Below are 27497 nucleotides of genomic sequence, written 5' to 3' on the forward strand. Positions count from 1 at the left end.
CTATTAGTGAAACATGGTTGCAGGAAGGGTGTGATTGGCAATTAAATATTCATGGATTTAGTTGCTTCAGGTGTGATAGAGTAGGAGGGGCCAGAGGAGGAGGTGTTGCATTGCTTTTCCGAGAAAATCTTATGGCCGTGCTTAGGAAGGATAGATTAGAGAGCTCCTCTAGGGAGGCTATTTGGGTGGAATTGAGGAATGGGAAAGGTGTAGTAACACTGATAGGAATGTATTATAGGCCACCTAATGGGGAGCGTGAGTTGGAAGAGCAAATGTGTTAGGAGATAGCAGATATTTGTAGTAAACACAAGGTGGTGATTGTGGGAGATTTCAATTTTCCACACGTGGACTGGGAAGCTCATTCTGTAAAAGGGCTGGATGGTTTAGAGTTTGTGAAATATGTGCAGGATAGTTTTTTGCAACAATACATAGAAGTACCGACTAGTGATGGGGCAGTGTTGGATCTCCTGTTAGGGAATGCGATAGGTCAGCTGACAGATGTATGTGTTGGGGAGCACTTCGGGTCCAGTGATCACAATAGCATTAGCTTCAATATAATTATGGAGAAGGACAGGACAGGACCTAGAGTTGTGATTTTTGATTGGAGAAAGGCTAACTTTGAGGAGATGTGAAGGGATTTAGAGAGAGAGGATTAGGTCAAGTTGTTTTATGGGAAGGATGCAATAGAGAAATGTAGGTCATTTAAGGGTGAAATTATGAATGTACAGAATCTTTATGTTCCTATTAGGTTGAAAGGAAAAGTTAAAGGTTTGAAAGCACCATGGTTTTCAAGGGATATTATAAATCTGGTTCAGAAAAAGAGGGATGTATGCAATAGATATAGGCAGCATGGAGTAAAGGGATTGCTGGAGGAATATAAAGAATGTAAAAGGAATCTTAAGAAAGAGATTAGAAAAGCTAAAAGAAAACACGAGGTTGGTTTGGCAAATAAGGTGAAAGCAAATCCGAAAGGTTTCTATAGTTATATTAAAAGCAAGAGGATAGTAAGGGATAAAATTGACCCCTTAGAGAATCAGAGTGGTCAGCTATGTGTGGAGCCGAGGGAGACGGGAGAGATTTTGAACGATTTCTTCTCTTCGGTGTTCACTAAGGAGAAGGATATTGAATTGTGTAAGGTGTGGGAAACAAGTAAGGAAGTTATGGAACCTATGACAATTAAAGAGGTGGAAGTACTGGCGCTTTTAAGAAATTTAAACTTGGATAAATCTCCGGGTCCTGACAGGATATCCCGCAGGACCTTGAGGGAAGTTTGTGTAGAGATAGCAGGAGCTCTGACGGAGATCTTTAAGATGTCATTAGAAACGGGGATTGTGCCGGAGGATTGCCGTATTGCTCATGTGGTTCCATTGTTTAAAAAGGGTTCTAGAAGTAAGCCTAGCAATTATAGACCTGTCAGTGTGACATCAGTGGTGGGTAAGTTAATGGAAAGTATCCTTAGAGATAGTATTAATAATTATCTGGATAGACAGGATCTGATTAGGAGTAGCCAGCATGGATTTGTGCGTGGAAGGTCATGTTTGACAAACCTTATGGAATTTTTTAAAGAAGTTACGAGGAATGTTGACGAGGGTAAGGCAGTGGAAGTAGTCTAAATGGAGTTCAGCAAAGCCTTTAACAAAGTTCCACATGGAAGGTTAGTTAAGAAGGTTCAGTCGTTAGGTATCAATGCTGGAGTAATAAAATGGATTCAACAGTGGCTAGATGGGAGATGCCAGAGAGTAGTGGTGGATAATTGTCTATCGGATGGAGGCCGGTGACTAGCGGGGTGCCTCCGGGATCTGTTTTGGGCCCAATGTTGTTTGTAATATACATAAATTATCTGGATGATGGGGTGGTAAATTGGATTAGTAAGTATGCCGATGATTCTAAGGTAGGTGGTGTTGTGGATAATGAGGTGGGTTTTCAAAGCTTGCAGGGAGATTTATGCCGGTTAGAAAAATGGGCTGAACGTTGGCAGATGGAATTTAATGCTGAGAAGTGTGAGGTTCTACATTTTGGGAGGAATAATCCAAATAGAACATACAGGGTAAATGGTAGGGCATTGAGGAATACAGAGGAACAGAGAGATCTAGGAATAACAGTGCATAGTTCCCTGAAGGTGGAGTCTCATGTAGATAGGGTGGTGAAGAAGGCTTTTGGAACGCTGGCCTTTATAAATCAAAGCATTGAGTACAGAAGTTGGGATGTAATGTTAAAATTGTACAAGGCATTGGTAAGGCCAAATTTAGAATATTCTGTGCAGTTCTGGTCACCGAATTATAGGAAAGATATCAATAAATTAGAGAGAGAGCAGAGACGATTTACTAGGATGTTACCTGGATTTCAGCACTTACAGAGAAAGGTTGAATAAGTTAGGTCTCTATTCATTGGAGCGTAGAAGGTTGAGGGGGGATTTGATCGAGGTATCTAAAATTTTGAGAGGGATAGATAGAGTTGACGTGAATAGGCTGTTTCCATTGTGAGTAGGGGAGATTCAAACGAGAGGACATGATTTGAGAGTTAGGGGGCAGAAGTTTAAAGGAAACACGAGAGGGTATTTCTTTAAGAGAGTGATAGCTGTGTGGAATGAGCTTCCTGTAGAAGTAGTAGAGACCAGTTCAGTTGTGTCATTTAAGGTGAAGTTGGATAGGTATATAGAGAGGAAAGGAGTGGAGGGTTATGGGCTGAGTGCGGGTAGGTGGGACTAGGTGAGATTAAAATTTCAGCACGGAATAGGAGGGCCGAGATGTTTCCGTGCTGTGATTGTTATATGGTTATATGGTTATATCCGAACCCGGTAACAGCAAGTCTCGACCACAGAAAGATGGAGCCAGAAGAGAGAGTGCAGCCGACCTTGCCTTGAGATTCATTGCTCAAGTAGGTGAGCAATCTGTTCTCAGTGAAATTAAGGAGGCAATGAGGCAAATAAAGTCGGAGCTACAATACCAGTCTGATTTAGAAGAACAGGTATCATCCCTGGTGGCAACAGTTCAAAAGCTCACCACAGGAAATCGGGAACAGTTGTCTGCGATTTCCGCACTCTTAGTCTACTTTCATGAACTTCGTTTGAACAGCCAGCAACAGCTAACAGCCATTAACGTTCTCGCCAACGCAATTCAGCAGGCTCAGGTTGCCTCTCTCCCATTCCCTGAAACTTGCAGTTCCTCCTTTTCTGCTGCCTCGACAATCCTGCTACTAATGTTCCGCACCCAGGGCCCGTACCCGAGCCGAGTCCCTCGACGGTGGAGGATCTGATAATTCCACCGCCAGGCAGATATTCGGTTGATCCCGTTTGCGTGCAGGAATTTTATTACGCAATGCCAGATGACATTCAAACCAAGCCTGGCCGTTTCCGTGATGATCGCGAAAACTGGCCTGCATGACCAATTTTCTTGCTGGACCTGTCCTATATTCAGGAAGACAGGAGACTCAGCTGTCGTCAAGGCCGATGAGCTCCCTTCTTCAAACGGTACAATTTCATACACACTTTCTGTCCCTTCAGCAAGAATACAAAGGCCGACGATCTCACCCGGTAGTTCGGCGGATCTGAGGACAACACCACTACAGAGCCCATTCTTCCTCGCCTCTGTAAAGTTGCTCGTGTGATTTTGGGAAGAGAGACCGAGGTAATTGCCGCCAACAGTCAGATCCAGGCTTGGATGCGTGACTTATCAAACGGTTGTTTCTCCCTGTTGTGGTGCGTTGCAAAGACTTGGAATGGGGTCACTCCTCCGGCCTGGCGGGACATCCGAGAATTGAACGGACTAAGGGGGTTAAGATACTTCACAAATCAACCAACTGATTCCAATGGCATGGAAACCACGAGGATTCGAGCTGATGGATTTGTTGCAGCCTTCATCCGCCTTAACAACCGTTGAGTTCGAAATAATTTCGTAACCCTGTTCCACCCATGAGGTTTTAGTTACATTGTTCTTTGTCAGGGATCACACCCTTGTACTTAAAGCCATGGGTGACTCTACCAGGTTCACAGCATAAGACGGCATCGCTCTCGAGATCTCAGGACTACACAAGCTACTCCACCACGACAAAGTGACAAACCAGGGAGATGTACTAGCTCGCTGGGTCCACATTGACGGAGTTGGAGTCCGGCTTTTGAATCTGCTCCGGACCGTTAGCAACGTTGAGGTCGGTGACATAGATAGTGGTCTGGAGACATCCAAGCATATTTGTGATTGAATTAACGGAAAGAATGAGGATGACCATGTAACTTCCATGGAAATCGATGTTTCGAGCCAAGACCCTTAAGATTTGTTTCACTAACACTTATGATAATTCAACGGCTTTTTTTTTTAATGATTGCTACAGAATTATTTAGCACACTTACATTCCCTTTAAACGAGGACAAATTCGGGCAATTAAACCGTATGCTGTATGGACCATTGACAATTGTAGGGCCGGCGATATTGGAGGAACTCCTATGGTCCTGATTAACTTTAGGTTTTCCGGTCTCAACCGGGTTTCGTTTTCTGATTGTCCGTTGGCCTCAGGTTGTTCAGGACAAGGTTTATTTCAGTAGCCTGATCTGCAGCCAGCATAGTTGTTACAACATTGATTCGGAAATTGCCTCTTTGCCTATTTCCAAGCAGTTTAAAGTTGCAAATCGTCCAAACACCCCGATAGAGAATGTAACCTTGTATTTTCAGGTGCCAACTACAATCATCCTTAAGCCATGATTCAGAGATGGCCAGAAAATCATACCCAACCAGGCAGCATCCTGGTAAATCTCCTTTGTACCTTTTTCAATGCTTCCACATCCTGGCTATAATGAGGTGATCAGAACTGGACACAGTACTCCAAGTGTGGACTAAACAGAGTTTTACATCGCGACTCTTAAACTCTATCCCTCGACTTTTGAAACCTAACACCAGATAAGCTCGCTTATCTAACCTATCTACCTGTGAGGCAACTTTCAGGGATCTGTGGACATGTACGCCCAGATCCCTCTGTTCCTCCACACTAACACATTATTATTTTAAACACAACCCAAATAAACCAGCAACACAGCTGCCAGGATTGATCCAGTCTACATAAGCTGCAATGCATTTTATGTAATAAGAGACTTTCTTCTTCCCATGTGCCCGTCTTGCTCTTTTGTAGGCTAGTTTTGGATGTTTACACGTATTCTTCATACCTTCTTTTCAATGAAGTTATAAAGTTATGTATTCTTTGTACGCTCGCGGACGTGTGTGTGTGTGTGTGTGTGTGTGTGTGTGTGTGTGTGTGTGTGTGTGTGTGTGTGTGTGTGTGTGTGTGTGTGTGTGTGTGTGTGTGTGTGTGTGTGTTTGTGTGTGTGTGTGTGTGTTTGTCTACGTGCGTGTGGATGGCCTGAGAGTAAACTGTAGCTACACTGGAATTCATTAGATAAGTATAAGCCATAGGGGCAGTGAAATGACTTCAAAGGAAACCATGCATGCTCGTAGTTTGAAAAGTGTTACTCTTAAAGTCACAGCAAACTGATATGCATGGAAGATTGATCATCTGTGTACGGTCGGCATCGCAAACGGCAAATGCTGCAGGAACGTAGCAGCAAAGGCATCATTATGTTTTTTACATTTTGGATAGGCACACTTCGTCAGAGCCTGAAAGCAATTGGCAAGCTCCCAGAAGAAAAGCGTGTGATTGGTTGGAACGATGACGGCCTCCAAAATGATAGGTAAAGACACGGATGCGGGAAAGGTAAAATGCTGGAGTGTAAGCAATCTGATAGAAGAGGAGACTACACAATGAGAAATTCGGAGGAAGGAAGACGAGGAAGCAAACATCAACAAAGTTGCAAACCTGAGACCTTTCCTTGTGATTTCTGTTGTTCGATATTTTCTGCCCTTTTCTTCCTGCAACTGTATTTGCAGATGTATTATCTGTGTACTCAGTCGATAAGCACATGTTAGACTTTGACGATGTACGCAGTTACTATGATATATATTTAAGCATATAACGCAGATCGCCAAATGGCATTTGCCGGAATCGATACTTAGTTATTTCGTGCCTCTCCCACTATTTCATACATTTAACAACCGATATGATCTCAAGCCCTCTTATGTGTCCGTACTCCACATCTCTCAGTTTCGCGAGCGTTTAAATGTTCATTCACGACCGCTTTACTTTCTCTGTCAATCAGTGGCGGGTGATATTAACAACGTCTTATCAAAAACTGTATGCAGCCCAGTTTAACTTCGTTTATCTCTTTCAATATGGGACGTTGTCCAAATCTTCAGTTACCCTTAAGAGTGCCTCCAATATCTTATCTTCCTGAACATTGACATGTTTACCGGTATCAACCGGTTTCCGTTTTCTGTTTGTGCATTGGCCACGGGTGTTCTGGCCAAGGATGTCTCAGCAGCGTGATCTGCAGCCACAAAGCTATTGCAAAATTGATTCGGAAATTGCCTGGTGATACATTCCCTCGGTACCTATTTCCAAGCACTTTAAACTTGCATAAATTTCTTTCTTTTTTTTTAAACTTTTTTTATTGCATTTTTAAATGGTTACAAAGTATGAAAAAACAATGTATATAACCCATACCCCCTCCTCTTAACCCCTCCCCCCTAACTGCCCTATAGAAAAAAAAGAAAGAAAGAAAGAAAGAAAGAATGCCTGGTTGTTGGAAGATCTCCACATGCTCCATGGAATTCGTAATAACTTTAATATGTATATTTATTTCTTTCCCCTAATAACCAATTGTTTCATCTTCAGAGCATCTATATATTTAATCCTGTCTTTTGTAAATAAGGGCTCCAAATTTTCAAAAATGTTTCATATTTATCTCTTAAATTATAAGTAATTTTTTCTAATGGAATACAACCATAGATTTCTTTCTTCCAAGAATCTATACTTAAATGTGTATCCGATTTCCAAGTAACTGGAATAGATTTTTGGCTACTGCCAGTGCAATTTTTAAAAATTCTTTCTGGTACTTATTTAGTTTGAGTTTCGGTTTTATCCCTTCAATATCACCTAGTAAAAATAATATTGGATTATGAGGAAATTGTGTTCCTGTAATTTGTTCCAGTAAAAGTCTTAAATTTGTCCAAAAAGGTTGAATTTCTGAGCAAGACCATGTCGAATGTAAAAAAGTACTATAAAAATGAATATATTCCCTAGATTACAATATTTATATCAATCATTACCAATACAATTACCCCAGAAGTTTTTTCAAGAGTTAAACAAATAACTGAGGAAATTCCTCTGGAAAGGTAAGATGTCCAGAATATCGTTGGAAAAATTGACATGGAAATTTGATCTAGGAGGATTACAACTTCCAAATTTTAAGAATTATTATAAAGCAAATCAACTTAAACTTGCCTAAATTTCTAACACTCGGATAGAAATGGTAACCTTGTATTTCCAGGTGCAAACTACAATCATCATTAAGCCAAGATTCAGTGATGGCTATATTATCTTATCATACAAATGATAAGTATAAAAGTGCGAGAAGGTCATCCAATTATTTCTGAAACTGCGTGCTTTGGGATATAACAATTTGAGAATGTGTTTTATTTTACATCCAAAATTCACTGGTCCTCAACCAGCTGTCTGTATTTGTTCTAGTCATCTGCCTGCCCTTCCTTCAGTCTGATTGGACGCGTTGATTGCTCTTTATCCAACTTTCATAGCCGGAAACACTTGCTGATGGTTACTACTACCCTAACAAATTAGTTTAAACTCATCCCAATAAACCGGTGACGAAGCTGCCGGGATTTTACTGCCTACATATGCTACAATAGACATAGATAAGCTCCTAGTAGAGTGTTGAAGAAAAAGCAGATTCTCCTAAATTCTTTCCTCCCATGTGCTTGTCTATTCTATTGTAGTCTACTTTTGGATGTATACCCGTATTTGCATTAACTTTATTTCAATCAACGTATAAACTTCTGTTCTCTTAGTGTGTTTGTGTAAGTGTGTGTGTGTGTGTGCGTGTGTGTGTGTGTGTGTGTGTGTGTGTGTGTGTGTGTGTGCGTGCGTGTGTGTGTGTGTGTGTGTGTGTGTGTGTGAGGGAGAGAGAGATAGAGTGTGTTGTGTGCGTATATTTCTTTCTGTATGTGAGTACGAGAGAGGGTATTGGTGTGTCTCGGACTGCGTCAGTGTGTGTTCTTCTTTCTGTGAGTGTGTGTGAGTGTGTGTGTGTGTGTGTGTGTCTTTGTGTCTGAAGTGTGTGTTTTTGCCTGCATGCGTGCCTGCGTGCAGTAGGCCTGAGAGTAATCTCTCAGCACATTTGCACATCTTTAGAATAACATAAACAATAACTACAGACTTTTTCAATCAACATCATCGGAGGGGAACAGTGAAATGACTACAAACGAAATGGTGCATGCCCGGAGTGTGAAATGGGTTACTATTAAACACAGAGAAACTTTGAAATACATGAAAGTTTGAACATCTGTGGACGGTCGGTGTAGAAAACAGCAAGTGTTGCAGGAACATCCAAGCCCTTACAGCATTTTTGAACTTTCTGATACGTAGACAACTCGTCAGAGCTGAAAGCAATTGGGAAGATCCCAGATGGAAAAGGTGTGATGGGGTAGAATGATGACGGGCTCCTAGATGATAGGTGAAGACACGGATATTGGAAAGGTAAAATGCTGGACTGTAAGCAATCTGATAGGGCAGGAGAATATACCACGAAAAATTGGGTGGAATGTAGTCCACCGGATGGGGAAGAAGGGTGAAATCGATAGGCATCGATAGAGAAGGAAAGGGAAGAGGCCGGAGTTCGGAAATAAAAAAGATGGCAAGCGGAAGTAACCGGTCCTATTAATTTAACGAAAGCAAAAATCGACGAAGTGCAGCTATACGTTTAGAGGTTACAGAAACTGAATATGGGTTGTCACTTCTACACAGTGAGAGGGGCTTCACTAACGCTAAACAGTAATATATAGATCAATTGAAAAAGGAAGACTACCGGGAAATAACCCTCTTGGCAGTTGGGACAGACACGTTCGAGAATATGGTTCCCCCAACTTACGTCGTATGTTACAAAATTGATTAACCGTTATCGGGAAGATCAGAGTCAATAGACGACATCAAGAAGAACTGAGTCTCTGTTATGTCTGCGCGTGCTCACTGTAACTGAAAGACCTGTAGCAGTGAGCACCTCGAAGATAAAGGACTGTAGATGCTGAAATATGATGCAATATGCACACTGCAGAAGGGCTAACTCCGGCGGGAGTCTTGAAGTAGGGAGTGATGATTTTTGGTTAAAACACAGCTGAAGAGCCGGACAAGTCTTTTCCCCGGAGATCCACCATTCGTTTAACACTACCATTTCATAGAATCTACCAACAACGTAAGCTTGAATGGACAGAGACATATATTACCGGATTAAAACAAACTCACCAGCGGCCATTTTTCTCTCTGATATGCCTGGCGTTTCCTGTTGTACGCTATTTGGCTTATAAACCTTCCTCAAGTCCTTCACTTTGGGCCCATGTACGTCTTTTGGGTTGTATTCATATTTGGCATTCTCGCCTGTCTCCGTTTTCCGAGTGGTCTCTGCGGACAAAATGTTAAATACCTTCGATGATCAATTCGAATAATCGGCAGCAGAGAGTGGCAGTTGGGGTTCCAATGATGATATAATATCTGTAATGTGCTGTTTGGACAGGAGTATTGAACAGTCATCTGATTCAGAGGAATCCAACACCTACTGGAAGTAAACATCGACATATTTGCAAATCCGAGATCATTCCGTATGCTATCTTTTGCTCTAATATTAAATGCCAACGACATTGCTGTAACTGTATTTGCTGATATATTATCGGGGACCTCAGGCGAAAACCATATGTTAGGCTTTGACATTGTTGTGCCGTGTTCTGGTATCATATATTTAAGCGCAGAACACGGATTGACTTTCCCTGTGTTTCGCTCATTTAACAACCAGTCTGATCTCAAGTCGTTTATTGTGTCAGTTCTATACAACGACCAGTTTCCCGAGCAGTCAAATATTTACTTTCTCTGTGAATAAGTGGAGGGTAATACTAACCACATCTTATGAATAATATATGCAGCCCAGGTTAACTTGGTTTCTCACCTTCAATATGGGACATTGCCCAAACCTTCAGTTACCCTTGATAACTTCCCCTTTCTGAAGGACCCTTGCATGGGAAATCTTATCAGATTCCTTCGTGCAATCCATAAACACGACAACCACTGCTCAGCGTGCACAACTCTGTTACCTTTATGTAGACTTTTTTTTTACATTGCTTTCAGCTGTGAGTTCAGCATCCTTTCACCCTATGTTCTCTGTCTATTTTCCTTTCTCCACCTTCTCTCTATTCCCTGTCTCACTTCTACGCAAAAACCTGTGCACACAGACTGACAGCGAGTAAAACACACCCAGACCATACAGAAATTTCCGGCGATACTTGAGGCAATCTAATCTTCGTGATCAACCTTATGTTTTCCGATATCAACCAGTTTCCTTTTTTCTGGTTGTGCATTGGCCACGGGTGTTCTGGCCAAGGATGTCTCACCAGCGTGATCTGCAGCCACAAAGCTATTACAAAATTGATTCGGAAATTGCCTGGTGATACATTCCCTCGGTGCCTATTTCCAAGCACTTTAAACTTGCCTAAATTTCTAACACTCCGATAGAAATGGTAACATTGTATTTCCAGGTGCCAACTACAATCATCATTAAGCCAAGATTCAGTGATGGCTATATTATCTTATCATACAAATGATAAGTATATAAGTGCGAGAAGGTCATCCAATTATTTCTGTAACTGCGTGCTTTGGGATATAACAATTTGAAAATGTGTTTTAATTTACATCCAAAATTCACTGGTCCTCAACCTGCTGTCTGTATTTGTTCTACTCATCTGCCTGCCCTTCCTTCAGTCTGATTGGACGCGTTGATTGCTCTTTATCCAACTATCATTGCCGGAAACACTTGCTGACGGTTACTACTACCCTAACAAATCAGTTTAAACTCATCCCAATAAACCGGTGACGAAGCTGCCCGGATTTTACTGCCTACATATGCTACAATAGCCATAGATAAGCTCCTAGCAGAGTGTTGAAGAAAAAGCAGATTCTCCTTTCCTCCCATGTGCTTGATTTTTCTATTGTAGTCTAGTTTTGGATGTATACCCGTATTTGCATTAACTTTATTTCAATCAACGTATAAACTTCTGTTCTCTTAATGTGTGTGTGTGTGTGTGTGTGTGTGTGTGTGTGTGTGTGTGTGTGTGTGTGTGTGTGTGTGTGTGTGTGTGTGTGTGTGTATGTGTGTGTGTGTGTGTGTGTGAGGGGGAGAGAGAGATAGAGTGCGTTGTGTGCGTATATTTCTTTCCGTATGTGAGTACGGGAGAGGGTATTTGGTGTGTCTCTGAGTGCGTCAGTGTGTGTTCTTCTTTGTGTGAGTGTGTGTGTGTGTCTGTGTGTGTGTGTGTCTTTGTGTCTGAAGTGTGTGTTTTTGCCTGCATGCGTGCCTGCGTGCAGTAGGCCTGAGAGTAATCTCTCAGCACATTTGCACATCTTTAGAATAACATAACCAATAACTACAGACTTTTTCAATCAACATCATCGGAGGGGAACAGTGAAATGACTTCAAACGAAATGGTGCATGCCCGGAGTGTGAAATGGGTTACTATTAAACACAGAGAAACTTTGAAATACATGACAGTTTGAACATCTGTGGACGGTCGGTGTAGAAAACAGCAAGTGTTGCAGGAACATCCAAGCCCTTACAGCATTTTTGAACTTTCTGATACGTAGACAACTCGTCAGAGCTGAAAGCAATTGGGAAGATCCCAGATGGAAAAGGTGTGATGGGGTAGAATGATGACGGGCTCCTAGATGATAGGTGAAGGCACGGATATGGGAAAGGTAAAATGCTGGACTGTAAGCAATCTGATAGGGCAGGAGAATATACCACGAAAAATTGGGTGGAATGTAGTCCACCGGATGGGGGTGAAGGGTGAAATCGATAGGCATCGATAGAGAAGGAAAGGGAAGAGGCCGGAGTTCGGAAATAAACAAGATGGCAAGCGGAAGTAACCGGTCCTATTAATTTAACGAAAGCAAAAATCGAGGAAGTGCAGCTCTACGTTTAGCGGTTACAGAAACTGAATATGGGTTGTCACTTCTACACAGTGAGAGGGGCTTCACTAACGCTAAACAGTAGTATTTAGATCAATTGAAAAAGGAAGACTACCGGGAAATAACCCTCTTGGCAGTTAGGACAGACACGTTCGAGAATATGGTTCCCCCAACTTTCGTCGTATGTTAACAAATTTGATGAACCGTTATCGGGAAGATCAGAGTCAATAGACGACATCAAGAAGAACTGAGTCTCTGTTATGTCTGCGCGTGCTCACTGTAACTGAAAGACCTGTAGCAGTGAGCACCTCGAAGATAAAGGACTGTAGATGCCGAAATGTGATGCAAAATGCACACTGCAGAAGGGCTAACTCCGGCGGGAGTCTTGAAGTAGGGAGTGATGATTTTTGGTTAAAACACAGCTGAAGAGCCGGACAAGTCTTTTCCCCGGAGATCCACCATTCGTTTAACACTACCATTTCATAGAATCTACCAACAACGTAAGTTTGAATGGACAGAGAAATATATTACCGGATTAAAACAAACTCACCAGCGGCCATTTTTCTCTCTGATTTGCCTGGCGTTTCGTGTTGTACGCTATTTGGCTCATTAACCTTCCTCAAGTCCTTCACTTTGGGCCCATGTACGTCGTTAGGGTTGTACTCATATTTGGCATTCTTGCCTGTCTCCGTTTTCCGAGTGGTCTCTGCGGACAAAATGTTAAATACATTCGAGGATCAATTCGAATAATCGGCAGCAGAGAGTGACAGTTGGGGTTCCAGTGATGATATAATATCAATAATGTGCTGTTTGGAGCGGAGTATTGAACAGACATCTGATACAGAGGAATCCAACACCTACTGGAAGCAAACGGCAACCTAGCTGCAAATGCGAAATCATTCCGTGTGATATCTTTTGTTTTGATATAATATGCCCAAGACATTGCAGTAACTGTACTTGCTGATATATTATCAGGGTACTCGGGCGATACACATGTGTTAGACTTTGGTTTTGTTGTGCCGTGTTATGGTGTCATATATTTAAGTGAATAACTCAGATGGCCAAATAATATTGGCAGGAGTAGTTAGTCACACACTTCGTTCTATTCCTATTGTTTCGCCCATTTAACACCCTGTGTGATCTCAAGTCGTTTAATGTCTCAGTTCTCCAAAGCTCTCAGTTTACCGAGTGTTCAAATATTGTTTCAAGACCGCTTTACATGATCTGTGAATCAATGGCGGGTAATATGAACAACGTCTTATCAATAATATATGCAGCCCAGGTTAACTTGGATTCTCTCCTGAAATATGGGACGTTGCCCAAACCTTCAGTTACCCTTGATAACTTCCCCTTTCTGAAGGACCCTTGCATGGGAAATCTTATCAGATTCCTTCGTGCAATCCATAAACACGACAACCACTGCTCAGCGTGCACAACTCTGTTAACTTTATGTAGACATTTTTTTTTTACATTGCTTTCAGCTGTGAGTTCAGCATCCTTTCAGTCTATGTTCTCTGTCTATTTTCCTTTCTCCACCTTCTCGCTATTCCCTGCCTCACTTCTACGCAAAAACCTGTGCACACAGACTGACAGCGAGTAAGACACACCCAGACCATACAGAAATTTCCGGCGATACTTGAGGCAATCTAATCTTCGTGATCAACCTTATGTTTTCCTATATCAACCGGTTTCCTTTTTCTGGTTGTGCATTGGCCACGGGTGCTCTGGCCAAGGATGTCTCAGCAGCGTGATCTGCAGCCACAAAGCTGTTACAACATTGATTCTGAAATTGCCTGGTAATACATTCCCTCGGTGCCTATTTCCAAGCACTTTAAACTTCCCTAAATTTCTAACACTCCGATAGAAAAGGTAACCTTGTATTTCCAGGTGCCAACTACAATCATCATTAAGCCAAGATTCAGTGATGGCTATATTCTCTTATCATACAAATGATAAGTATAAAAGTGGGAGAAGGTCATCCAATTATTTCTGAAACTGCGTGCTTTGGGATATAACAATTTGAGAATGTGTTTTATTTTACATCCAAAATTCACTGGTCCTCAACCTGCTGTCTGTATTTGTTCTAGTCATCTGCCTGCCCTTCCTTCAGTCTGATTGGACGCGTTGATTGCTCTTTATCCAACTATCATAGCCGGAAACACTTGCTGACGGTTACCACTACCCTAACAAATTAGTTTAAACACATCCCAATAAACCGGTGACGAAGCTGCCCGGATTTTACTGCCTACATATGCTGCAATAGACATAGATAAGCTCCTAGTAGAGTGTTGAAGAAAAAGCAGATTCTCCTAAATTCTTTCCTCCCATGTGATTGTCTTTTCTATTGTAGTCTAGTTTTGGATGTATACCCGTATTTGCATTAACTTTATTTCAATCAACGTATAAACTTCTGTTCTCTTAGTGTGTTTGTGTGTGTGTGTGTGTGTGTGTGTGTGTGTGTGTATGTGTGTGTGTGTGTGTGTGTGAGGGAGAGAGAGAGATAGAGTGCGTTGTGTGCGTATATTTCTTTCCGTATGTGAGTACGGGAGAGGGTATTTGGTGTGTCTCTGAGTGCGTCAGTGTGTGTTCTTCTTTGTGTGAGTGTGTGTGTGTGTCTTTGTGTCTGAAGTGTGTGTTTTTGCCTGCATGCGTGCCTGCGTGCAGTAGGCCTGAGAGTAATCTCTCAGCACATTTGCACATCTTTAGAATAACATAAACAATAACTACAGACTTTTTCAATCAACATCATCGGAGGGGAACAGTGAAATGACTACAAACGAAATGGTGCATGCCCGGAGTGTGAAATGGGTTACTATTAAACACAGAGAAACTTTGAAATACATGAAAGTTTGAACATCTGTGGACGGTCGGTGTAGAAAACAGTAAGTGTTGCGGGAACATCCAAGCCCTTACAGCATTTTTGAACTTTCTGATACGTAGACAACTCGTCAGAGCTGAAAGCAATTGGGAAGATCCCAGATGGAAAAGGTGTGATGGGGTAGAATGATGACGGGCTCCTAGATGATAGGTGAAGGCACGGATATGGGAAAGGTAAAATGCTGGACTGTAAGCAATCTGATAGGGCACTAGAATATACCACGAAAAATTGGGTGGAATGTAGTCCACCGGATGGGGGTGAAGGGTGAAATCGATAGGCATCGATAGAGAAGGAAAGGGAAGAGGCCGGAGTTCGGAAATAAACAAGATGGCAAGCGGAAGTAACTGGTCCTATTAATTTAACGAAAGCAAAAATCGACGAAGTGCAGCTATACGTTTAGCGGTTACAGAAACTGAATATGGGTTGTCACTTCTACACAGTGAGAGGGGCTTCACTAACGCTAAACAGTAGTATTTAGATCAATTGAAAAAGGAAGACTACCGGGAAATAACCCTCTTGGCAGTCAAGACAGACACGTTCGGGAATATGGTTCCCCCAACTTACGTCGTATGTTAACAAATTTGATGAACCGTTATCGGGAAAATCAGAGTCAATAGACGACATCAAGAAGAACTGAGTCTCTGTTATGTCTGCGCGTGCTCACTGTAACTGAAAGACCTGTAGCAGTGAGCACCTCGAAGATAAAGGACTGTTGATGCTGAAATATGATGCAATATGCACACTGAAGAAGGGCTAACTCCGGCGGGAGTCTTGAAGTAGGGAGTGATGATTTTTGGTTAATACACAGCTGAAGAGCCGGACAAGTCATTTCCCCGGAGATCCACCATTCGTTTAACACTACCATTTCATAGAATCTACCAACAACGTAAGCTTGAATGGACAGAGAAATATATTAACGGATTAAAACAAACTCACCAGCGGCCATTTTTCTCTCTGATATGCCTGGCGTTTCCTGTTGTACGCTATTTGGCTCATTAACCTTCCTCAAGTCCTTCACTTTGGGCCTATGTACGTCTTTTGGTTTGTATTCATATTTGGCATTCTTGCCTGTCTCCGTTTTCCGAGTGGTCTCTGCGGACAAAATGTTAAATACATTCGAGGATTAATTCGAATAATCGGCAGCAGAGAGTGACAGTTGGGGTTCCAGTGATGATATAATATCTATAATGTGCTGTTTGGAGCGGAGTATTGAACAGACATCTGATCCTGAGGAATCCAACACCTACTGGAAGCAAACGGCAGCCTAGCTGCAAATGCGAAATCATTCCGTGTGATATCTTTTTTTTTGATATAATATGCCCAAGACATTGCAGTAACTGTACTTGCTGATATATTATCAGGGTACTCGGGCGATAAACATGTGTTAGACTTTGGTTTTGTTGTGCCGTGTTATGGTGTCATATATTTAAGTGCCTAACTCAGATGGCCAAATAATATTGGCAGGAGTAGTTAGTCACACACTTCGTTCTATTCCTATTGTTTCGCCCATTTAACACCCTGTGTGATCTCAAGTCGTTTAATGTCTCAGTTCTCCAAAGCTCTCAGTTTACCGAGCGTTCAAATATTGTTTCAAGACCGCTTTACTTGACCTGTGAATCAGTGGCGGGTAATATGAACAACGTCTTATCAATAATATATGCAGCCCAGGTTTACTTGGTTTCTCACCTTCAATATGGGACATTGCCCAAACCTTCAGTTACCCTTGATAACTTCCCCTTTCTGAAGGACCCTTGCATGGGAAATCTTATCAGATTCCTTCGTGCAATCCATAAACACGACAACCACTGCTCAGCGTGCACAACTCTGTTAACTTTATGTAGACATTTTTTTTTTACATTGCTTTCAGCTGTGAGTTCAGCATCCTTTCAGTCCATGTTCTCTGTCTATTTTCCTTTCTCCACCTTCTCGCTATTCCCTGCCTCACTTCTACGCAAAAACCTGTGCACACAGACTGACAGCGAGTAAGACACACCCAGACCATACAGAAATTTCCGGCGATACTTGAGGCAATCTAATCTTCGTGATCAACCTTATGTTTTCCTATATCAACCGGTTTCCTTTTTCTGGTTGTGCATTGGCCACGGGTGCTCTGGCCAAGGATGTCTCAGCAGCGTGATCTGCAGCCACAAAGCTGTTACAACATTGATTCTGAAATTGCCTGGTAATACATTCCCTCGGTGCCTATTTCCAAGCACTTTAAACTTCCCTAAATTTCTAACACTCCGATAGAAAAGGTAACCTTGTATTTCCAGGTGCCAACTACAATCATCATTAAGCCAAGATTCAGTGATGGCTATATTCTCTTATCATACAAATGATAAGTATAAAAGTGGGAGAAGGTCATCCAATTATTTCTGAAACTGCGTGCTTTGGGATATAACAATTTGAGAATGTGTTTTATTTTACATCCAAAATTCACTGGTCCTCAACCTGCTGTCTGTATTTGTTCTAGTCATCTGCCTGCCCTTCCTTCAGTCTGATTGGACGCGTTGATTGCTCTTTATCCAACTATCATAGCCGGAAACACTTGCTGACGGTTACCACTACCCTAACAAATTAGTTTAAACACATCCCAATAAACCGGTGACGAAGCTGCCCGGATTTTACTGCCTACATATGCTGCAATAGACATAGATAAGCTCCTAGTAGAGTGTTGAAGAAAAAGCAGATTCTCCTAAATTCTTTCCTCCCATTGATTGTCTTTTCTATTGTAGTCTAGTTTTGGATGTATACCCGTATTTGCATTAACTTTATTTCAATCAACGTATAAACTTCTGTTCTCTTAGTGTGTTTGTGTGTGTGTGTGTGTGTGTGTGTGTGTGTGTGTGTGTGTGTGTGTGTGTGTGTGTGTGAGGGAGAGAGAGATAGAGTGTGTTGTGTGCGTATATTTCTTTTTGTCTGTGAGTATGAGAGACGGTATTTGGTGTGTCTCGGAGTGCTTCAGTGTGTGTTCTTCTTTGTGTGAGTGTGTGTGTGTGTGTGTTTGTGTGTGTGTGTGTGTATGTGTGTCTGTGTGTGTGTGTGTCTTTGTGTCTGAAGTGTGTGTTTTTGCCTGCATGCGTGCCTGCGTGCAGTAGGCCTGAGAGTAATCTCTCAGCACATTTGCACATCTTTAGAATAACATAACCAATAACTACAGACTTTTTCAATCAACATCATCGGAGGGGAACAGTGAAATGACTTCAAACGAAATGGTGCATGCCCGGAGTGTGAAATGGGTTACTATTAAACACAGAGAAACTTTGAAATACATGACAGTTTGAACATCTGTGGACGGTCGGTGTAGAAAACAGCAAGTGTTGCAGGAACATCCAAGCCCTTACAGCATTTTTGAACTTTCTGATACGTAGACAACTCGTCAGAGCTGAAAGCAATTGGGAAGATCCCAGATGGAAAAGGTGTGATGGGGTAGAATGATGACGGGCTCCTAGATGATAGGTGAAGGCACGGATATGGGAAAGGTAAAATGCTGGACTGTAAGCAATCTGATAGGGCAGGAGAATATACCACGAAAAATTGGGTGGAATGTAGTCCACCGGATGGGGGTGAAGGGTGAAATCGATAGGCATCGATAGAGAAGGAAAGGGAAGAGGCCGGAGTTCGGAAATAAACAAGATGGCAAGCGGAAGTAACCAGTCCTATTAATTTAACGAAAGCAAAAATCGAGGAAGTGCAGCTCTACGTTTAGCGGTTACAGAAACTGAATATGGGTTGTCACTTCTACACAGTGAGAGGGGCTTCACTAACGCTAAACAGTAGTATTTAGATCAATTGAAAAAGGAAGACTACCGGGAAATAACCCTCTTGGCAGTTAGGACAGACACGTTCGAGAATATGGTTCCCCCAACTTTCGTCGTATGTTAACAAATTTGATGAACCGTTATCGGGAAGATCAGAGTCAATAGACGACATCAAGAAGAACTGAGTCTCTGTTATGTCTGCGCGTGCTCACTGTAACTGAAAGACCTGTAGCAGTGAGCACCTCGAAGATAAAGGACTGTAGATGCCGAAATGTGATGCAAAATGCACACTGCAGAAGGGCTAACTCCGGCGGGAGTCTTGAAGTAGGGAGTGATGATTTTTGGTTAAAACACAGCTGAAGAGCCGGACAAGTCTTTTCCCCGGAGATCCACCATTCGTTTAACACTACCATTTCATAGAATCTACCAACAACGTAAGTTTGAGTGGACAGAGAAATATATTACCGGATTAAAACAAACTCACCAGCGGCCATTTTTCTCTCTGATTTGCCTGGCGTTTCGTGTTGTACGCTATTTGGCTCATTAACCTTCCTCAAGTCCTTCACTTTGGGCCCATGTACGTCGTTAGGGTTGTACTCATATTTGGCATTCTTGCCTGTCTCCGTTTTCCGAGTGGTCTCTGCGGACAAAATGTTAAATACATTCGAGGATTAATTCGAATAATCGGCAGCAGAGAGTGACAGTTGGGGTTCCAGTGATGATATAATATCTATAATGTGCTGTTTGGAGCGGAGTATTGAACAGACATCTGATCCTGAGGAATCCAACACCTACTGGAAGCAAACGGCAGCCTAGCTGCAAATGCGAAATCATTCCGTGTGATATCTTTTTTTTTGATATAATATGCCCAAGACATTGCAGTAACTGTACTTGCTGATATATTATCAGGGTACTCGGGCGATAAACATGTGTTAGACTTTGGTTTTGTTGTGCCGTGTTATGGTGTCATATATTTAAGTGCCTAACTCAGATGGCCAAATAATATTGGCAGGAGTAGTTAGTCACACACTTCGTTCTATTCCTATTGTTTCGCCCATTTAACACCCTGTGTGATCTCAAGTCGTTTAATGTCTCAGTTCTCCAAAGCTCTCAGTTTACCGAGCGTTCAAATATTGTTTCAAGACCGCTTTACTTGACCTGTGAATCAGTGGCGGGTAATATGAACAACGTCTTATCAATAATATATGCAGCCCAGGTTTACTTGGTTTCTCACCTTCAATATGGGACATTGCCCAAACCTTCAGTTACCCTTGATAACTTCCCCTTTCTGAAGGACCCTTGCATGGGAAATCTTATCAGATTCCTTCGTGCAATCCATAAACACGACAACCACTGCTCAGCGTGCACAACTCTGTTAACTTTATGTAGACATTTTTTTTTTACATTGCTTTCAGCTGTGAGTTCAGCATCCTTTCAGTCCATGTTCTCTGTCTATTTTCCTTTCTCCACCTTCTCGCTATTCCCTGCCTCACTTCTACGCAAAAACCTGTGCACACAGACTGACAGCGAGTAAGACACACCCAGACCATACAGAAATTTCCGGCGATACTTGAGGCAATCTAATCTTCGTGATCAACCTTATGTTTTCCTATATCAACCGGTTTCCTTTTTCTGGTTGTGCATTGGCCACGGGTGCTCTGGCCAAGGATGTCTCAGCAGCGTGATCTGCAGCCACAAAGCTGTTACAACATTGATTCTGAAATTGCCTGGTAATACATTCCCTCGGTGCCTATTTCCAAGCACTTTAAACTTCCCTAAATTTCTAACACTCCGATAGAAAAGGTAACCTTGTATTTCCAGGTGCCAACTACAATCATCATTAAGCCAAGATTCAGTGATGGCTATATTCTCTTATCATACAAATGATAAGTATAAAAGTGGGAGAAGGTCATCCAATTATTTCTGAAACTGCGTGCTTTGGGATATAACAATTTGAGAATGTGTTTTATTTTACATCCAAAATTCACTGGTCCTCAACCTGCTGTCTGTATTTGTTCTAGTCATCTGCCTGCCCTTCCTTCAGTCTGATTGGACGCGTTGATTGCTCTTTATCCAACTATCATAGCCGGAAACACTTGCTGACGGTTACCACTACCCTAACAAATTAGTTTAAACACATCCCAATAAACCGGTGACGAAGCTGCCCGGATTTTACTGCCTACATATGCTGCAATAGACATAGATAAGCTCCTAGTAGAGTGTTGAAGAAAAAGCAGATTCTCCTAAATTCTTTCCTCCCATTGATTGTCTTTTCTATTGTAGTCTAGTTTTGGATGTATACCCGTATTTGCATTAACTTTATTTCAATCAACGTATAAACTTCTGTTCTCTTAGTGTGTTTGTGTGTGTGTGTGTGTGTGTGTGTGTGTGTGTGTGTGTGTGTGTGTGTGTGTGTGTGTGTGTGTGTGTGTGAGGGAGAGAGAGATAGAGTGTGTTGTGTGCGTATATTTCTTTTTGTCTGTGAGTATGAGAGACGGTATTTGGTGTGTCTCGGAGTGCTTCAGTGTGTGTTCTTCTTTGTGTGAGTGTGTGTGTGTGTGTGTTTGTGTGTGTGTGTGTGTATGTGTGTCTGTGTGTGTGTGTGTCTTTGTGTCTGAAGTGTGTGTTTTTGCCTGCATGCGTGCCTGCGTGCAGTAGGCCTGAGAGTAATCTCTCAGCACATTTGCACATCTTTAGAATAACATAACCAATAACTACAGACTTTTTCAATCAACATCATCGGAGGGGAACAGTGAAATGACTTCAAACGAAATGGTGCATGCCCGGAGTGTGAAATGGGTTACTATTAAACACAGAGAAACTTTGAAATACATGACAGTTTGAACATCTGTGGACGGTCGGTGTAGAAAACAGCAAGTGTTGCAGGAACATCCAAGCCCTTACAGCATTTTTGAACTTTCTGATACGTAGACAACTCGTCAGAGCTGAAAGCAATTGGGAAGATCCCAGATGGAAAAGGTGTGATGGGGTAGAATGATGACGGGCTCCTAGATGATAGGTGAAGGCACGGATATGGGAAAGGTAAAATGCTGGACTGTAAGCAATCTGATAGGGCAGGAGAATATACCACGAAAAATTGGGTGGAATGTAGTCCACCGGATGGGGGTGAAGGGTGAAATCGATAGGCATCGATAGAGAAGGAAAGGGAAGAGGCCGGAGTTCGGAAATAAACAAGATGGCAAGCGGAAGTAACTGGTCCTATTAATTTAACGAAAGCAAAAATCGAGGAAGTGCAGCTCTACGTTTAGCGGTTACAGAAACTGAATATGGGTTGTCACTTCTACACAGTGAGAGGGGCTTCACTAACGCTAAACAGTAGTATTTAGATCAATTGAAAAAGGAAGACTACCGGGAAATAACCCTCTTGGCAGTTAGGACAGACACGTTCGAGAATATGGTTCCCCCAACTTTCGTCGTATGTTAACAAATTTGATGAACCGTTATCGGGAAGATCAGAGTCAATAGACGACATCAAGAAGAACTGAGTCTCTGTTATGTCTGCGCGTGCTCACTGTAACTGAAAGACCTGTAGCAGTGAGCACCTCGAAGATAAAGAACTGTAGATGCCGAAATGTGATGCAATATGCACACTGCAGAAGGGCTAACTCCGGCGGGAGTCCTGAAGTAGGGAGTGATGATTTTTGGTTAAAACACAGCTGAAGAGCCGGACAAGTCTTTTCCCCGGAGATCCACCATTCGTTTAACACTACCATTTCATAGAATCTACCAACAACGTAAGCTTGAATGGACAGAGACATATATTACCGGATTAAAACAAACTCACCAGCGGCCATTTTTCTCTCTGATATGCCTGGCGTTTCCTGTTGTACGCTATTTGGCTCATAAACCTTCCTGAAGTCCTTCACTTTGGGCCCATGTACGTCTTTTGGGTTGTATTCATATTTGGCATTCTCGCCTGTCTCCGTTTTCCGAGTGGTCTCTGCGGACAAAATGTTAAATACATTCGAGGATCAATTCGAATAATCGGCAGCAGAGAGTGACAGTTGGGGTTCCAGTGATGATATAATATCTGTAATGTGCTGCTTGGACAGGAGTATTGAACAGACATCTGATTCAGAGGAATCCAACACCTACTGGAAGTAAACATCGACATATTTGCAAATCCGAGATCATTCCGTATGCTATCTTTTTCTCTAATATTAAATGCCAACGGCATTGCTGTAACTGTATTTGCTGATATATTATCGGGGTCCTCAGGCGAAAACCATATGTTAGGCTTTGACATTGTTGTGCCGTCTTCTGGTATCAGATATTTAAGCGCAGAACACGGATTGACTGTCCCTTTGTTTCGCTCATTTAACAACCAGTCTGATCTCAAGTCGTTTATTGTGTCAGTTCTCTACAATGACCAGTTTCCCGAGCAGTCAAATATTTACTTTCTCTGTGAATCATTGGAGGGTAATACTAACCACGTATTATTAATAATATATGCAGCCCAGGTTAACTTGGTTTCTCTCCTGAAATATGGGAAGTTGTCCAAATCTTCAGTTACCCTTGATAACTTCCCCTTTCTGAAGGACCCTTGCATGGGAAATCTTATCAGATTCCTTCGTGCAATCCATAAACACGACAACCACTGCTCAGCGTGCACAACTCTGTTACCTTTATGTAGACTTTTTTTTTACATTGCTTTCAGCTGTGAGTTCAGCATCCTTTCAGCCTATGTTCTCTGTCTATTTTCCTTTCTCCACCTTCTCTCTATTCCCTGTCTCACTTCTACGCCAAAACCTGTGCACACAGACTGACAGCGAGTAAGACACACCCAGACCATACAGAAATTTCCGGCGATACTTGAGGCAATCTAATCTTCGTGATCAACCTTATGTTTTCCGATATCCACCGGGTTCCGTTTTCTGGTTGTACATTGGCCTCGTGCTCTTCTGGCCAAGGATGTCTCAGCAGCGTGATCTGCAGCCATAAAACTGTTACAACATTGTTTCGGAAATTGCCTGCTAATACCATTCCCTCGCTGCCTATTTCCAAGAACTTTAAACTTGCCTAACTTTCTAACACTCCGACAGAAATGGTAAACTGTTATTTTCAGGTACCAACGACGCTCATTATTAAGCCACGTTTGAGTGATGGCCACATTATCTTATCATACAACCAGAAAAAGTGGTAGAAGATCATCCACTTTATTACTGAAACTGCGTGCTTTGGGATATAACAACTTGAGAACTGCATTTGCATCTCTTTTTATTTATTTTCCATCCCTAAATCACTTTTCCTCAACCTGCAGTCTGTATTTGTTCTAATTATCTGCTTGCCCTTCCTGCAGTCTGATTGGACGCTTTGATTGCTCTTTTTCCAACTGTCATACCGAAAGAAACTTCATTACGGTTAATACTACACTGAGAAATTAGTTTAAACTCATACCAACAAACCAGTAACAAAGCTGCCCAGGTTTTCCGGCCTACATATGCTACAATAGACATAGATACGCTATGTCTATATATACAGAGTATATATACAGAGTGTTGGAGAAAAAGCACCTTTTCCAAAATCCTTTGCTCCCATGTGCCTGTCTTATTCTTTTATAGTCTAGTTTTGAATGTTTACACGTACTTGTAATAACTTTATTTCAATCAACGTATAAACTTATATTCTCTTAGTGTGTTTGCGTAAGAGTGTGCGTGTGTGTGTGTGTGTGTCTGTGTGTGTGTGTGTCTGTGTGTGTGTGTGTGTGTGTGTGTGAGAGAGAGAGGGTGCGAGAGATTGAGAGAGAGAGAGAGAGAGAGAGAGAGAGAGAGAGAGAGAGAGAGAGAGGGAGAGAGAATTGTATTATGTGTGTGTGTGATTTTCTTTGTTTGCGTGTGAGAGACAGTGTGTTTTCTGTGCCTACGTATGTGTCTCTGTGTGCGTGAGGGTGCGTTGGGCGTGGCAGTGTATGTCTGTGCGCACGCGCGAGAGAATGTGTTTGTGTGTGTGTGTGTGTGTGTGTGTGTGTGTGTGTGTGTGTGTATGCGTATATGTGCGTGTTTTTGTCTGCATGCGTGCCTGCTTGCAGTAGGCCTGACAGTAATCTGTCAGAACTCTGCACTTCTTTAGAATAACATTACCAATAACTACAGAATTTTTGAATCAACATCATCGGAGGGGAACAGTGAAATGACTTTGAACGAAACGGTGCCTGGTCGTAGGGTGAAAGGGGTTCCTCTTAAAGACAGAGAAACTTTGAAATGCATGAAAGATTGAACATCTGTGTACAGTCGGTGTAGCAAACGGCAAGTTCTGCAAGAACATACAAACCCATACAACATTCCTGACCTTTTGTATAGGGACACTTCGCCAGAGATTGAAAGCAATTGGCAAGATCCCAGATCAAAAAGATGTGATGGGGTGGAAAGATGAGGGGCTCTAAGATGATTGGTGAAGACACTAATGTTGGAAGTTGAAATGCTGTAGTGTAAGCAATCTGACAGCAGAGGAGAATATACCATGAGTAATTGGGAGGAAGGTTGTCGACCGGATGGGGTGAGGGCGAAATCAATAAGCAGTTCAGAAGGAAAGGAAAGAGTGCGGAGTACGCAAAAAAAGATGGCAAGCCGAAGTAACTAGTCTTATTAATTTTCTGAAAACAAAAAGCAACGAAGTGCAGCTATAGGTTTAGAGGTTACAGAAACTGACTATGTGTTGTCACTTCTACACAGTCGGAGTGGCTTCATTGACACTAAAGAGCAGTATATCGATCAATTGAAACGGTGGACAACCGGGAAATCACCCTCTTGGCGGTTAGGACACAAATGTTCAAGAATACGGTTCCCCCACTTTACGTCTTACGTTTACAAAATAGATGAACCGGCATCGGGAAGATCAGAGGCAACAGATGACATTTAGAAGAACGGAGTCTCTGTTATGTCCACGTGGGCTGACTGAATCTGAAAGGCCTGTAGCAGTGAGAACCTCTCAGAAAAAGGACTGCAGTTGCTGCAATTTGATTCAAAACTCACTCTGCAGAAGGTCTATCTCTTGACGGAGTGCTGAAGTAGGGAATGATGATTCCGGGTTCAAACACATCTGTAAAGCCGGTCCAGTCTTTTCCCCGGAGTTCCACCATTCGTAACAACGTCTCATCAATAACATTTGCAGCCCAGGATAACTTTGTTTCTGTCATTTAATCAGGGACGTTGTCCAAATCTTTGTAATTTCCTCTGCACACTCTATAGTATCCATATGTTTTCTGTAATGAGGTGCTCAGAACTGAACTCAGTATTCCATCAAGTGTCTGAACATAATTCTCTATAGCATTAACATTGCCTCACGCATTTTGAACTCGATCCCATGTTTGATGTATGTCGACACAGAATAAACATCCGTTAAAACACTCTCAACCTGCACAACTGCTTTAATAGTCGTATGGGCACGGACCCCAAAATATCTCCTATACTGCACACTGCTATGAATCCTGCCATTGATATTATATTCTGTCTTCAATTTGGAACTTACAAAATGAACAACTTCATACCTGTCGGTTTGTCCCGCTGTAAGCTCTGATAACCATGCGGAATATCCACAACACCCGCAAACTTAGAGTCATCAGCAAACGCTCTAACCCAATCTTGTACTTTTTCAGCCAGGTCATTTATAAAACTCAGAGGAAATGGAGTGGGGGTGTCCCAGTACAGATCCCAACAATACCTACCTTTCATTCCGTGGGCAGTCGAATAAACAATTCTGGATCCACAAAGCAAGGACCCATTGAATCCCAAGCCTCCTTACTCTCTGAAGGACCCCTGCATAGAGAACCTTATCAAATGCCTTACTGTATTCAATGTGGACTACACCCACTGCTGTGCTTTCACAAATGTGTTTCATTTTTTTTTCACTTATCGCTTTCAGCTTTAAGTTCAGCTCATGTTCTCATTCTAACTTCTGATCTCTGCCTCTCCCTCTCTCTTTCTCTCTCTTGCACTCAAACTTACACACACACATTTAACCTACCTATATCTCTGCAGTCTTTCCGTACTGATACGGAATCAGCAATAATCAATATATAAGTGCGGCAGGGGGTTTTATAACAAATAAAACATTTATTAAACACTGACAAACAAACCCCCAAAAGTAAACAAACCACTAACGTAACCGGAAATCAGCTGCTGTGCGGCAACTTAAACTGTTCTTAAAGCAATAAAGCTTAACCAGTTCTTAAAGCGATATTGCAAAAACAGTTCTTCAATGTAGTACTGCAAAAGTTCAAAATGCTTATAGTCCGTTAGAGCAGAGACTTTTTAGACGATTTAAATTCTCTTTCACGTCGTGTTGTTGCGGTTCCCAGTCGAATTATACTTTTCCCGGAGAATTTACGAAGCTGAAAATGAAATGGCTTAAAGACACTGTCCTTTCCTTTAAAAAACTGTACCCAACCCTTTCTGCTATTATTTGCAGGAGTTAACTCAGGCACAGCCAACGAATTCCTTCCAAATGAGGATCGAACAAGATCGAACCTTTTACAACGTCGAAATCGGCTGTCTTCGATCTTTTAGCTCCCGAACTTCGATCTTCACCCTCCACTGATTTTGACTGGTAGTATTATAAAGAAACTGCCGGCAATGACCTTTTAAACTTTAGACATTAAATATAACTCCATCTTTCAAACAAATTGCGCCATCATATTAGACCACGCAGTGGCATGGAGTCAAAATGGCAAATCCAGCCACGAACCGCCCCTCCTCACAGGGAGGGGTCCTCCTTATATACCCTGTAAAAAAAAACCGTCACATGACCTCCACTGGCGGGAAATTGAAGTCACTCCACCA

The sequence above is a fragment of the Hypanus sabinus genome, unplaced genomic scaffold (genome assembly GCF_030144855.1).
Source record: "Hypanus sabinus isolate sHypSab1 unplaced genomic scaffold, sHypSab1.hap1 H_1, whole genome shotgun sequence".
Lineage (NCBI taxonomy): Eukaryota > Metazoa > Chordata > Chondrichthyes > Myliobatiformes > Dasyatidae > Hypanus > Hypanus sabinus.